Source organism: Pseudophryne corroboree, chromosome 11 (assembly GCF_028390025.1).
Source record: "Pseudophryne corroboree isolate aPseCor3 chromosome 11, aPseCor3.hap2, whole genome shotgun sequence".
NCBI lineage: Eukaryota > Metazoa > Chordata > Amphibia > Anura > Myobatrachidae > Pseudophryne > Pseudophryne corroboree.
Window position 1 is genome coordinate 64,857,098 of NC_086454.1, and position 12,103 is coordinate 64,869,200.

The window sequence follows — 12,103 nt, forward strand, 5'->3', positions numbered from 1 at the left end:
TCCCCTTGTTTGTCTCCTTGTCATTTCTGTTTACCATTTTATTATTGTTTTATTATATTTTGTTGCCCACCCATGGGCAAGGACAAACGGAATTCTAAGCAACCAGCCTAGGAGATGAGCTTCTAAAGGAGATGATAAATGATAAATATTGATGTAGGACTATTGGCAGATCCTATGATGGTAATAGGTGCCAACGGTGTGCAGTGGTGGTTAGGCCACGTGGCACATTACTTTGCCAACGGTGTGCAGTGGTGGTTAGGCCACGTGGCACATTACTTAACCAGGGGATTAAGCGGTCGGAGTTCTGTCCTGCGGAGAGACAGGGCAGCAGAGACAGGCGGCCTGTCCCGGCAGATGGAGGAGCGCTGGGTGGACGGGACTCTACTGTATCCTATTGTGTCTGTGTATGTACTGTATGGTACATCACTAGTGTCTATGTGCATGGAGTGTTACTAGGGGTTGTGTATGCCATGTATCACTAGTGTGTGTGTGTGTGTGTGTGTGTGTGTGTTAGTAGTGTATGTATGGTGTATCACTAGTGTCTGTGTGTTAGTAGTGTATGTATGGTGTATCAATAGTGTGTGTGTGTGTGTGTGTGTGTGTGTGTGTGTGTGTGTGTTATAGTGGTGTATCACTAGTGTGTGTGTGTGTGTGTGTGTGTGTGGGTGTGTGTGTGTGTGTTAGTAGTGTATGTATGGTGTATTACTAGTGTCTGTGTGTTAGTAGTGTATGTGTGTGTGTGTGTGTGTGTGTGTGTGTGTGTGTGTTATAGTAGTGTATGTAGTGTATCACTAGAGTGTGTGTGTGTGTGTGTGTGTGTGTGTGTGTGTGTGTGTGTGTGTGTGTGTGTGTGTGTGTTATAGTGGTGTATCACTAGTGTGTGTGTGTGTGTGTGTGTGTGTGTGTTAGTAGTGTATGTATGGTGTATTACTAGTGTCTGTGTGTTAGTAGTGTATGTGTGTGTGTGTGTGTGTTATAGTAGTGTATCACTAGTGTGTGTGTGTGTGTGTGTGTGTGTGTGTGTGTGTGTGTGTGTGTGTGTGTGTGTGGTGTATCACTAGTGTGTGTGTGTGTGTTAGTAGTGTATGTATGGTGTATCACTAGTGTCTGTGTGTGTGTGTTAGTAGTGTATGTATTGTGTATCACTACGGCCTAGCGGACTGGAAGGGGGAGGAGTCCAGATTAATTTTAAAACTGCCCCCCCTATAGGAGAAGTCTAGATCCGCCCCTGGTAGTGTATAGGGTTCATGCTGGTTGTTATAGTGCACCTACATGCTTATACATATAGAGTGGTGGCAGTGGGGTGTATTTAATAGCAATGGTGATACAGTGGTACTTGTGGTCTCTGGCCCATGATATATAGTCTCTGTTATTAGAGACACTCAAGGATAACTTCTTCACTATGGATACTAGAGAGAGAAGAACACACTGAGAACCGCACATTAGCAGTGGCACACTTTACCAGGTCAGAGGTTGCACCTGTGTGACAATGGTCCCAAATTTCCTATCGCAAGAAATACCTGTGCTACAGGTCATACAATACAACTCACGTTTGTAACCAACAAACAGTAGAGAATGTCAAAGGTAAGGTAAGGTAATATTTCCTTTATAATGTTAACCTCACAACAGGTATATTCTCTGCATAACAGTATGTTACAATGTATTGATTCCCTTGTATATCACTCTCCTTGGGTTGTGTACAGGATACCAGTAGTCAGAATGGCGGCAGTCAGAATACCGACAGTGGCATCCCGACTGCCATAATCCCAACAGGTTTAAGCAACTAAACAATCTATGGGGGTAATGGGGGGTAATTCCAAGTGCACATGGGGGGTAATTCCAAGATGATCGCAGCAGGAAATTTTTTAGCAGTTGGGCAAAACCATGTGCACTGCAGGGGAGGCAGATATAACATGTGCAGAGAGAGTTAGATTTGGGTGTGGTGTGTTCAATCTGCAATCTAAATTGCAGTGTAAAAATAAAGCAGCCAGTATTTACCCTGCACACATAGGCGTGCGCACGGGGGGTGCCTGGTGCGCACAGGCACCCCCTAATGTCCGGCACCTCGCACGCTGCCTGCTACAGCACAGTGATAGCCAAGCATGCAGCCCATTGCTGTGCCTCCCCCTACCGCTGCGCCCGGCGCCCGCTAATAAATGCTGACAGTGTACTTTACGTGCTGGCGGCCTCCCAGGGGCAGACTGAAGTCATCTGTGATTATATGACAGCGTGCGTCCGCCCGCCCATGCTCTCCTCTCGGACGTCGCGCTCTCCTCCTGCACGCGCTCAGTCACAATCCTAGTGTGCAGCCAAGCCACAGCCAGCGTTCCTCTCATGGGGACTCGGAGCCGCCGCTGGAGGACACATTCTGCTGGGGCAGTTCAGCAGAGACTGTCACTGAGACGGACAGTAAGTCACTGTTTCTGATATCTTGGGTACCAATAGCCACAGTAATATAGCCTAATTTATCAATATCCTCCCAATCATCATACATACAAGTATTAGAGATCCTCTGAAAAAAAATATGCAAAGATAATAAATAATATAATATGAATGTGACATCAGTATTTGAAGTATCATATTTTTCTTGCAGCCATACTTATGCTACCAGTGGTGAATTTGCCAGAGGTTACCCAAGGCACGTGCTGTGTGGCGTAATATGAATTTCGGCTCTTACTGTGTGGCGTAATATGAATTTCGGCTCTTACTGTGTGGCGTAATATGAATTTTGGCTCTGTGTGGCGTAATATGAATTTTGGCTCTTACTGTGTGGCGTAATATGATTTTCGCCTCATACTGTGTGGCGTAATATGAATTTCGGCTCATACTGTGTGGCGTAATATGATTTTCGCCTCATACTGTGTGGCATAATATGAATTTCGGCTCTTAATGTGTGGCGTAATATGATTTTCGGCTCTTACTGTGTGGCGTAATATGATTTTCGGCTCATACTGTGTGGCGTAATATGATTTTCGGCTCTTACTGTAGGGCGTTAGATGATTTTCGCCTCATACTGTGTGGCGTAATATGAATTTCGGCTCTTACTGTGTGGCGTAATATGAATTTCGGCTCATACTGTGTGGCGTAATATGAATTTCGGCTCATACTGTGTGGCGTAATATGAATTTCGGCTCATACTGTGTGGCGTAATATGAATTTCGGCTCTTACTGTGTGGCGTAATATGAATTTTGTCTCTTACTGTATGGCGTAATATGATTTTCGCCTCATACTATGTGGCGTAATATTAATTTCGGCTCATACTGTGTGGCGTAATATGATCTTTGGCTCTTACTGTGTGGCGTAATATGATTTTTGCCTCATACTATGTGACATAATATGATTTTCGTCTCTGACTGTGTGACGTAATATGATTTTTGCCTCATACTATGTGACATAATATGATTTTCGTCTCTGACTGTGTGACGTAATATGAATTTCGGCTCCTACTGTGTGGCTACTGTGTGGCGTAATATGAATTTCGTCTCATACCGTGTGGTGTAATGTGAATTTCGGCTCATACTGTGTGGCATCACGTGAATTTTGGCTCATATTGTGTGGCGTAATGTGAATAAGGGGCACTAGTGTCAGTAGCTGGTGAGCATGGGCACATATGTGACAAATGCTGCTATCCTACAGAGGAGGAGGGGTCTGATGGCATAGAAAGAGGCGGATGTGGCTCTTATGGCACACGTGTACATTTTAAACGTTACTTGTGTTATGTTAAAACTCAAACATTTGGCCCCGTAAATCTCCCGTACTTTTTAGGATGGCCCACTCAAAATCAGGGTGTAGGTGCTGGGGGGGTGCAGGGGTTGGTGATGGTGGGGAAGGGGGGTGGAATGTATATGCACCCAGGCCCGCCACTGTCTGGTTCCGCCACTGGGTCAGGGATAGGTTGAGTAAGTGTAAGCAGCGGTAGGGTGCAGCGGCAGCTAGGACTCAGGGTTATGCTGTAACGGACAGTCAGTAGTACTGGCCGGTGGTCGCACAATTATGTTTCATTTTATTTCTCTGCTGTGTATTATATCTACTTGTATAATTAATAACAAGGGAGAAATTAGATTAAGCCATGTGACTTTACTGAGAGAATGTAAAATAGTGCTAGCATGTCCCTGGGTGGTGCACCCCCTAATAAAATTAGCTGCGCACGCCTATGCCTGCACAGAAACAAAATAACCCACCCAAATCTAACTCTCTCTGCACATGTTATATCTGCCTCCCCTGCAGTGCACATGGTTTTGCCCAACTGCTAACAAAGTTCCTGCTGCGATCAACTCAGAATTACCCCCTATACCCCTTTCCCTACCTTTAACCCTCTTTTCCTGCAGCCTAACACTAACAATCCCTCCTCGCAGCCTAATCCTAACCCTCCTCCCTAAAGCCTAACACTAACCCTCCCTGGCATATTTACATTTAGGATTCCGGCACTGGTCTTCTGACTTCCAGTATCCCATCCATCAGGATGCCAACTACATCCCCTCTCCTTAATACACTATTTTTGTTATTGCCCAATATGTTGGGCTGGCGATCGAGAGGGAGCACTAGAAATATAACAACTACAAAATCTATGAATACTATGAGGGTAATTCAATTACCCATGATCCCGTTTTTGCTGTATAAAGTTGCTGTAAAGTCAACTGCTATTTTTTTTTTTATGGGGTAATTCAATCACCCACTGTTTGTTTGTTTTTCGCTGTTCCAGTTTCATGTGTTTATCACAATAGCAACCATGAAAAAAACAGCAGTTATCAGGGATTTTGCTTGTCTTGCCTCCGGTAGCTGAAACTATGGGGGTAGTTCCAAGTTGATCGCAGCAGGAAATTTTTTAGCAGTTGGGCAAAACCATGTGCACTGCAGGGGGGGCAGATATAACATTTGCAGAGAGAGTTAGATTTGGGTGGGTTATTTTGTTTCTGTGCACGGTAAATACTGGCTGCTTTATTTTTACACTGCAGTTTAGATTGCAGATTGAACTCACCACACCCAAATCTATCTCTCTCTGCACATGTTATATCTGCCCCCCCTGCAGTGCACATGGTTTTGGCCAATTGCTAACAAACTTGCTGCTGCGATCAACTCAGAATTAGGCTTAAAATCCCTGATAATGCTGGCTATCAGGGGTAATTGACTTACCACCCGGGGATGAATTAGCCATGGTAATTTATCATAGCTAATTGAATTACCCATGTGTTACCCAGGAATGAGTTGCAAAATGTAATGTAAAAAGATTTCTAAAGTCCGATAATTTCAGGCAACAGGGAAATAAAAATTAAGAGGTAAAATAAGGCATCAGCATAACTGTCACAATGTAACAGCTAGTAACTCAGATTTGGATATAACTATTATTGACTGTTATTTATATAGCACACACATATTTTGCAGGACTTTACAGAAAATGAATAGTCATTCATATCAGCCCCTGCCCCAGAACCTTACAATCTATATACCCTCTCACATGTACACACACACATGTACTAAGGATATTTTTTTTTGTTGGAAGGCAATTAACCTACCAGTTTGGGTTTGGATTGTAAAAGGAAACCATAATACTTGGAGAAAATCCACACAAACATGTGGAGCACATACAAACTCCACACATATACTGCCTTGGAAGGGATCTTAGTGCTGTGAGGTAGAAAGCTTGGACTATGATATCTGAGGACCATTGGGACGCTTTCATACACCTTAGCCATGAACCTGTTCATCAATTCTCATTTGTGGCTCACTTCTGCCATTTATTTTCCAACATTTATTTTCCAAGTCGTCATTCTCAGTACACATTGACATTACTGTTCTGAAATATTTGAATACGATTTTCAAAAAGTTTTTTTTTATTTTTCTTTAATTGGTACTTTGGGCATAACTATAATGAAAGTTCCCCATTCATGTTTGAGGTTTACCATTAGAAACAATTAGAATGTATTCCTTATTCTCACAAATGTTCAAGCCTGTTCATGTCACACATATGCAAACCATCTTAAACACTGTCAAACAGGTTGGGCTATAGTTGAAACAACTTTAATATGGTCAAACCTGTTCGACTTTCTCTGGCAGAGTGAGATGTTTGAGAAACAATATGCAGCCAGTTTGAGCATCTCTAGTTTCTTGGTCTCCATTCTAGGATTACAGTAATAGTCTCTGCTTAGCGACATTTGCAGGACTCTGTCCATACTTGTACAAGTCTTTCTAACATGACAAACTCCTGAGCTGCATTTTGAAGAAAGTGTGTAATGAGGGGTGTGATCATAATGTCGACAATGAAAATGTCCACATTACGTTATGATGTCGACATTGTTGAAATGTCGCCATTGAACATGTCGGTATCTGTGAAAGATCGACATTCTGCACGGACTGGCAGTAGGTTAGGGTTATGCTACAGGGAGGAACGAATAGGGTTAGCCACTAGGGGGAAGGTTACATAGAAATATAGAATTTGACGACAGCTAAGAACCACTTGGCCCATCTAGTCTGCTCCTTTTTTACCACATTTATACCTCAAACCTTATTTGATCCTTATTTCTTTGTATGTGTATCCTTATGTCTATCCCATGCATTTTTAAATTGCTCTACTGTCTTAGCCTCTATCACCTCTGATGGGAGGCTATTGCACTTGTCCACTACCCTTTCTGTGAAGTAATTTTCCTAAAATTTCCCCAGAATCTACCTCCCTACATTTTCAGTTCATGTCCTCGTGTCCTATTACTTCTCTTCATTTGAAGAATGTTTCCCTCCTGGACTTTGTTAAAACCTTTGATATATTTGAAAGTTTCTATTATGTACCCCCTTTCCCTTCTCTGCTCCAAACTATACATAGAGATTTTTTTAGTCTCTCTGGTTATGTTTTGTGCCCTTCTTTGTACAGTCTCTAATGTATTAATATCCTTCCGAAGATATGGCCTCCTGAATTGAACACAGTATTCTAGATGAGGCCATACCAGTGGCCTATACAGTGGAATTATTACTTCTTTCTTTCTGGTGCTGATTCATCTCCCTATGCAACCAAGCATCTGACTAGCCATCCTCATTGCTTTGTTTCATTGCTTACCTATTTGACTGGTTTATATATGGAATTTGTGTGTCAGCTTCATTTGCTGGCTTATGAAGCATTATTTGCAAAAATGCCAGTTCCAAACAAAGGACATCGACCCGACAAATATGGGATTTGAACCCATGCGTGGAGGGTTAGGGTTATGCTACAGGAGGGAAGAATAAGGGCTGGCCCCTAGGGGGATGTTTAAGGTTAGGTTACAGGAGGGAAGGGTTAGGCTTAGCCACTAGGGGGATGGTTAGGTTATGGGAGCAAAGGGCTAGGGTTAGCCACTAGGGTGATGGTTAGGCTACAGGAGGGGAGCTTAGGGTTAGGGACTAGGGGGAGGGTTATGAGGCTAGGGTTGTTCACTAGAGGAAGATTTAGGTTATGGGAGGGGAGGTTAGGCTTAGGTTATGGGAGAAGATGCTAGGGTTAGGTTACGGGAGGTTAGGTTAGGTACTAGGGGTAGCATTAGTGTCAAGTTACGTGAGGGAATGTTAAGGCTAGGCACTAGGGGTATGGTTATTATGTTACAGGAGGGAAGGTTGGGGTAGGCACTAGATGGAGGGTTAGGTTACGGGAGGGGAGGTTAGGGACTAGGGGGAGGGTTAGGATATGGGAGGGGAAATAAGGCACTAGGGGGAGGGTTAGGATATGGGAGGGGAAATAAGGCACTAGGGGGAGGGTTAGTGGGTGTAATTCAGGACTGATCGATGCAACAGCAGCGATCGTACCCTGAAGTCCATTGTTTTGTGTGTATGTGCACACAATGAGATGTTAAAGCATCTCACTGGTGTGATCGCCTCTGCCTGATTGACAGGCAGAGGCAGTCACGGAGCGGAAAAGGGCGTGCCAGCAGTGTTTGAACGCAGGTGTGTCCAGACCATTGCTGGGACGGCCCGTGGCGGATGCGTGACATTACACGTAGCCGCTGCAACCCAAAACATGGCAGATAGCCGACTGCCTCAGCAGCAAGGCTGCGTGTGCAGGGAGCTACTCACCAGGTGCGGGTTTGGTTATGGGATGGGAGGTTAGGGACTGGGGCGGCAAGGTTATAGGAGGGGAGGTTAGGCACTAGGGGGAAAGTTGGGGTTTAGTTACGGAAGGGGTGGTTAGTGTTAGGAACTAGGGTGATGGTTAGGGTATGTTACAGGAGGGGATGTTAGGGTTAGGCACTAGGGGGAGGGTTAGGTTACGGTAGGGGAGATTAGGATTAGGCACTAGGGGGAGGGTTAGGTTACGGTAGGGGAGATTAGGATTAGGCACTAGGGAAAGAGTTAGGGGTAAGGATTAGTCAAATTACCGCCACACAGGATTCCCCGGAAGTTATTCTGACATCACCACATACAGAACAGGACAAATAATTGGTAAAACTTTGGATTTGCTCATCTTTAACCTGCTTCTGTTAAAATCAGGGATAGTCAGCTGCAGGTCTACATGACTGGCTTAGTGTAGGGCTAACTAGGGCACCTATGTTGTGGCATATATTTGCTCAAGAAAATCAGATGTGTTTGTAACCCAATGGTTTACATACACATCCGATGTTAGGGTTCTATGCAGATGCAAAATCCGTTCTGCGTATGTGCAGTACTAGTCTTGCGATATCGCTCACAGCCCCCTGTTAGCCGCAGCATGTCAATCATCAGGTTTACAAACAAACTTTTGATTTGGGCTCTTTATTTCTTGAGCGATTGGGGACTAGAGTGGGAGCAGCAACCGCCACCGTACGTCAAACAGCCTTCCCCAGTTTTGTAGGCGTGCTGGGCCCAAGGTCTGTGTCGTCGCACACAGACTTTCTGGACCCAGGTGTCAGGATCCTGCGGCCAGTCTAAAGTCCCCCATACATTACTGCGATTTCTCCTACAGGCGAAATTGCAGCCGAATCCCCTGGAGCCGGCCGGGAGCTTGTAGTCCTTTTGCATGTGACATAACGCATGCGATCCCGTTCCACGCTGCTGGAGCCCACGCCGAGTGTCCGATCTTCGACTCTGATATGCGCAGGGGACCTTGCATCAGATCAGATGTCAAACACATCCGCTTTGGCCACTTTTGATCCGATTTCTCGTCCCGATCCGTCGGAATCGGGTGAAAAGAGTCCATATCGGACAAGTGTATGGCCATCTTAAGTAAGCTTCAGCTTATGCAGACTGACCACAATCTGCAAACATCACGAATCGTGACTGATGGTTGCGATGGTGATCCAAGGCTGCATCTACAGACACAGCACTCGGATCTCACAGATACATACAGGAGGCATCTATCTCCTGCAGGTGCCTCCTGCTGCATTTGTGCTTTATTTGTAGAGTTGCACAGCTGCTTCCCTGTAGCTGTGCAATTGATGTTTAGTGATATCATCACATACTTTCATGAATAGACCCCAATATATTGAGAAAGTTAAAAGGGGATATGCAAAGTATTTGCTCAGACCATCGCACGGAAGTGCACAAGGAATGTTCAGGCTGACATTTGCATATCTTCGCAATGGAGAATCCATGAGAAATCGCACAGTGCATGATTTGTATCCGCCCAGGGGCGGATTGGGAACAAAAAGCGGCCCTGGAAAAATTTGTACTAGTGGCCCCACATGGGCAGCACCAGAGGTGTAAGTTCTAGCCATGGGCCATGGCAGCAGCACCCTTTCCCCACGACTTTCCAGATAGTGGGCATGTCCAGCATCAAGGGGGAAGTTAAAAAGAAATAAAATTAAATATTATGAGCACATTATATGATACACCTTCAGAATTTAGGAAACTATATAATTCTTTAGAAAGATATATTTTCTTGCTTATTACACCAACCGTGTATCCCAATCACTGTCAGCCAAGCAGGCAGACAGAGCATACTCTAGATCATCTGCAATCACAGGCTAAGTGACAAAGTAATTTTAACATATGCAAATTATTTTGCATCTTATTCATTATGTCTATAAATAGGACCCATGTCCTCAAACTAAACAGGCCCCACGGGTGCGTCGGCCCACCGGGAATCTTCCCTGTAAATCCTATGGCCAATCCGCCTCTGTATCCGCCTCTGGATTAGGCCATTTGTCTCCGTCCAAGTCACTATTGTGAATTTGGAAGCCTCGTCTCCCCCAACAAATGTGAATAATTTACTCATTTATGCCTTAAGTAGAGTATACAACACATGGAAATGCCAAATGACTGGTTTGAGAAGCACTGCCTTATCTGATTTTATGAATTATAGGATCAAAACACTCCTGTACGTTTAGGTGAGTTTTGCCAAATTATAAATTCATTAAAATATTAAAGAAAACTATTTTACAAATAACTTGCTGCTGAGGACAACACTACCTTCTATACAGGGGCATAACTAAAACTTTGTGGGCTCCATAGCAAAATCTTGAAAGGGCACCCCCTCACCTTGTATGCATCAATATTCCTGAATTGATACAAAGGTGACTGTGACTGTGCGTACAGAGGTACAAATTCTCTGAGAAAGGTTGCATATTGGTACAGCATGTGCGGCTTATTAATGTTGTGTGCTTAATCACTCCACTATTGCCAGCATTATAATCTAGTGCATACTTGCCTACTCTCCCGGAATGGCCGGGAGGTTCCCGAAAATCGCGTGGCGCTCCCGGCCCCCCTGAAAAGTGGGCAAGTCTCCCGGCCGAGTGCCCCCCCCCCCCCCCCCCGCAACCCCCCCCGGATCCCCTAGCAAACTCCCAGCGGCGCAGTTCAAAGTGCGCAGTCTGGGGGTCAGATGACGCAATTCACGCCCCCTGCTGCTCCGACCTGGCTGCCAGATTGTCGGTAAGTATGATCTAGTGTGTATATAATACACAACTGTACACAAGTTGAAGCATACTGGTAGGTTGATTGGCTCCCAACAAAATTAACCCTAGTGTGAATGTGTGTGCGTGTTCATGTAGTAGGGAAAATAGATTGTAAGCTCCAGTGGCAGGGACTGCTGTGAATGGCTAAATATTCTCCTTTCAGCGCTGCAGAATATGTTTGCCCTATATAAATGACTGGCATACCTCCCAACTGTCCTGATTTTCGCGGGACAGTCCCGTTTTTCTGGGACTGTCCCGCTGTCCCACCCGCGGGCCGCAGTGTCCCGCGGTGGAGGGGGGCAGTTGGGAGGCTCCTGCACTCGATGCTCTGCTTAGCAAAGCAGCAGTGAACAGACGCTGTGAGCATGCGCACAGCATCTATTCAGTGCAGACAGTGGGAGAGAGGGCACGTCAGCAGTCACAGAGCGCTGGGCATGCCCCCTCAGTGCCGAAAATGGGGCGTGGCTCGCGATCGCGGGTCCTCCTGCGAAGCCACACCCCCTTTTAATAGACCACACCCCTTTACAGGAGCGTGCGCGGCTTCGCCCGTGTGTGTCCCTCTTCATAGAAGAACAAAGTTGGGAGGCATGGACTGGTAATAATAATAATAATAATAATAATAATACAGTATATATTTATTAGTAGAGATGTGCACCGGACATTTTTCGGGTTTTGTGTTTTGGTTTTGGATTCGGTTCCGCGGCCGTGTTTTGGATTCGGACGCGTTTTTGAAAACCTCCCTGAAAATTTTTTGGCGGGTTCGGGTGTTTTTTTTTCAAAAACAGCTTAAATCATAGATTTGGGGGTAATTTTGATCCTATAGTATTATTAAGCTCAATAACCACAATTTCCACTAATTTCCAGTCTATTCTGAACACCTCACACCTCACAATACTATTTTTAGTCCTAAAATTTGCACCGAGGTCGCTGGATGACTAAGCAAAGCGACCCAAAAGAGGGCGGCACAAACACCTGGCCCATCTAGGAGTGGCACTGCAGTGGCAGACAGGATGGCACTTAAAAAAATTGGCCCCAAACAGCACATGATGCAAAGAAAAGAGAAAAAGAGGTGCACTGTGGTCGCTGGACGGCTAAGCTAAGCGACACAAACACCTCAATATCACAGGAATTATTCGTTCTTCTAATCAATGGTATTATTGGTCCAAATCACTGGAAGAAATTGACAAAATCACTGGAATTATTCGTTCTAATCAATGGTATTATTGGTCCAAATCACTGGAAGAAAATGACAAAATCACTGGAATTATTCGTTCTA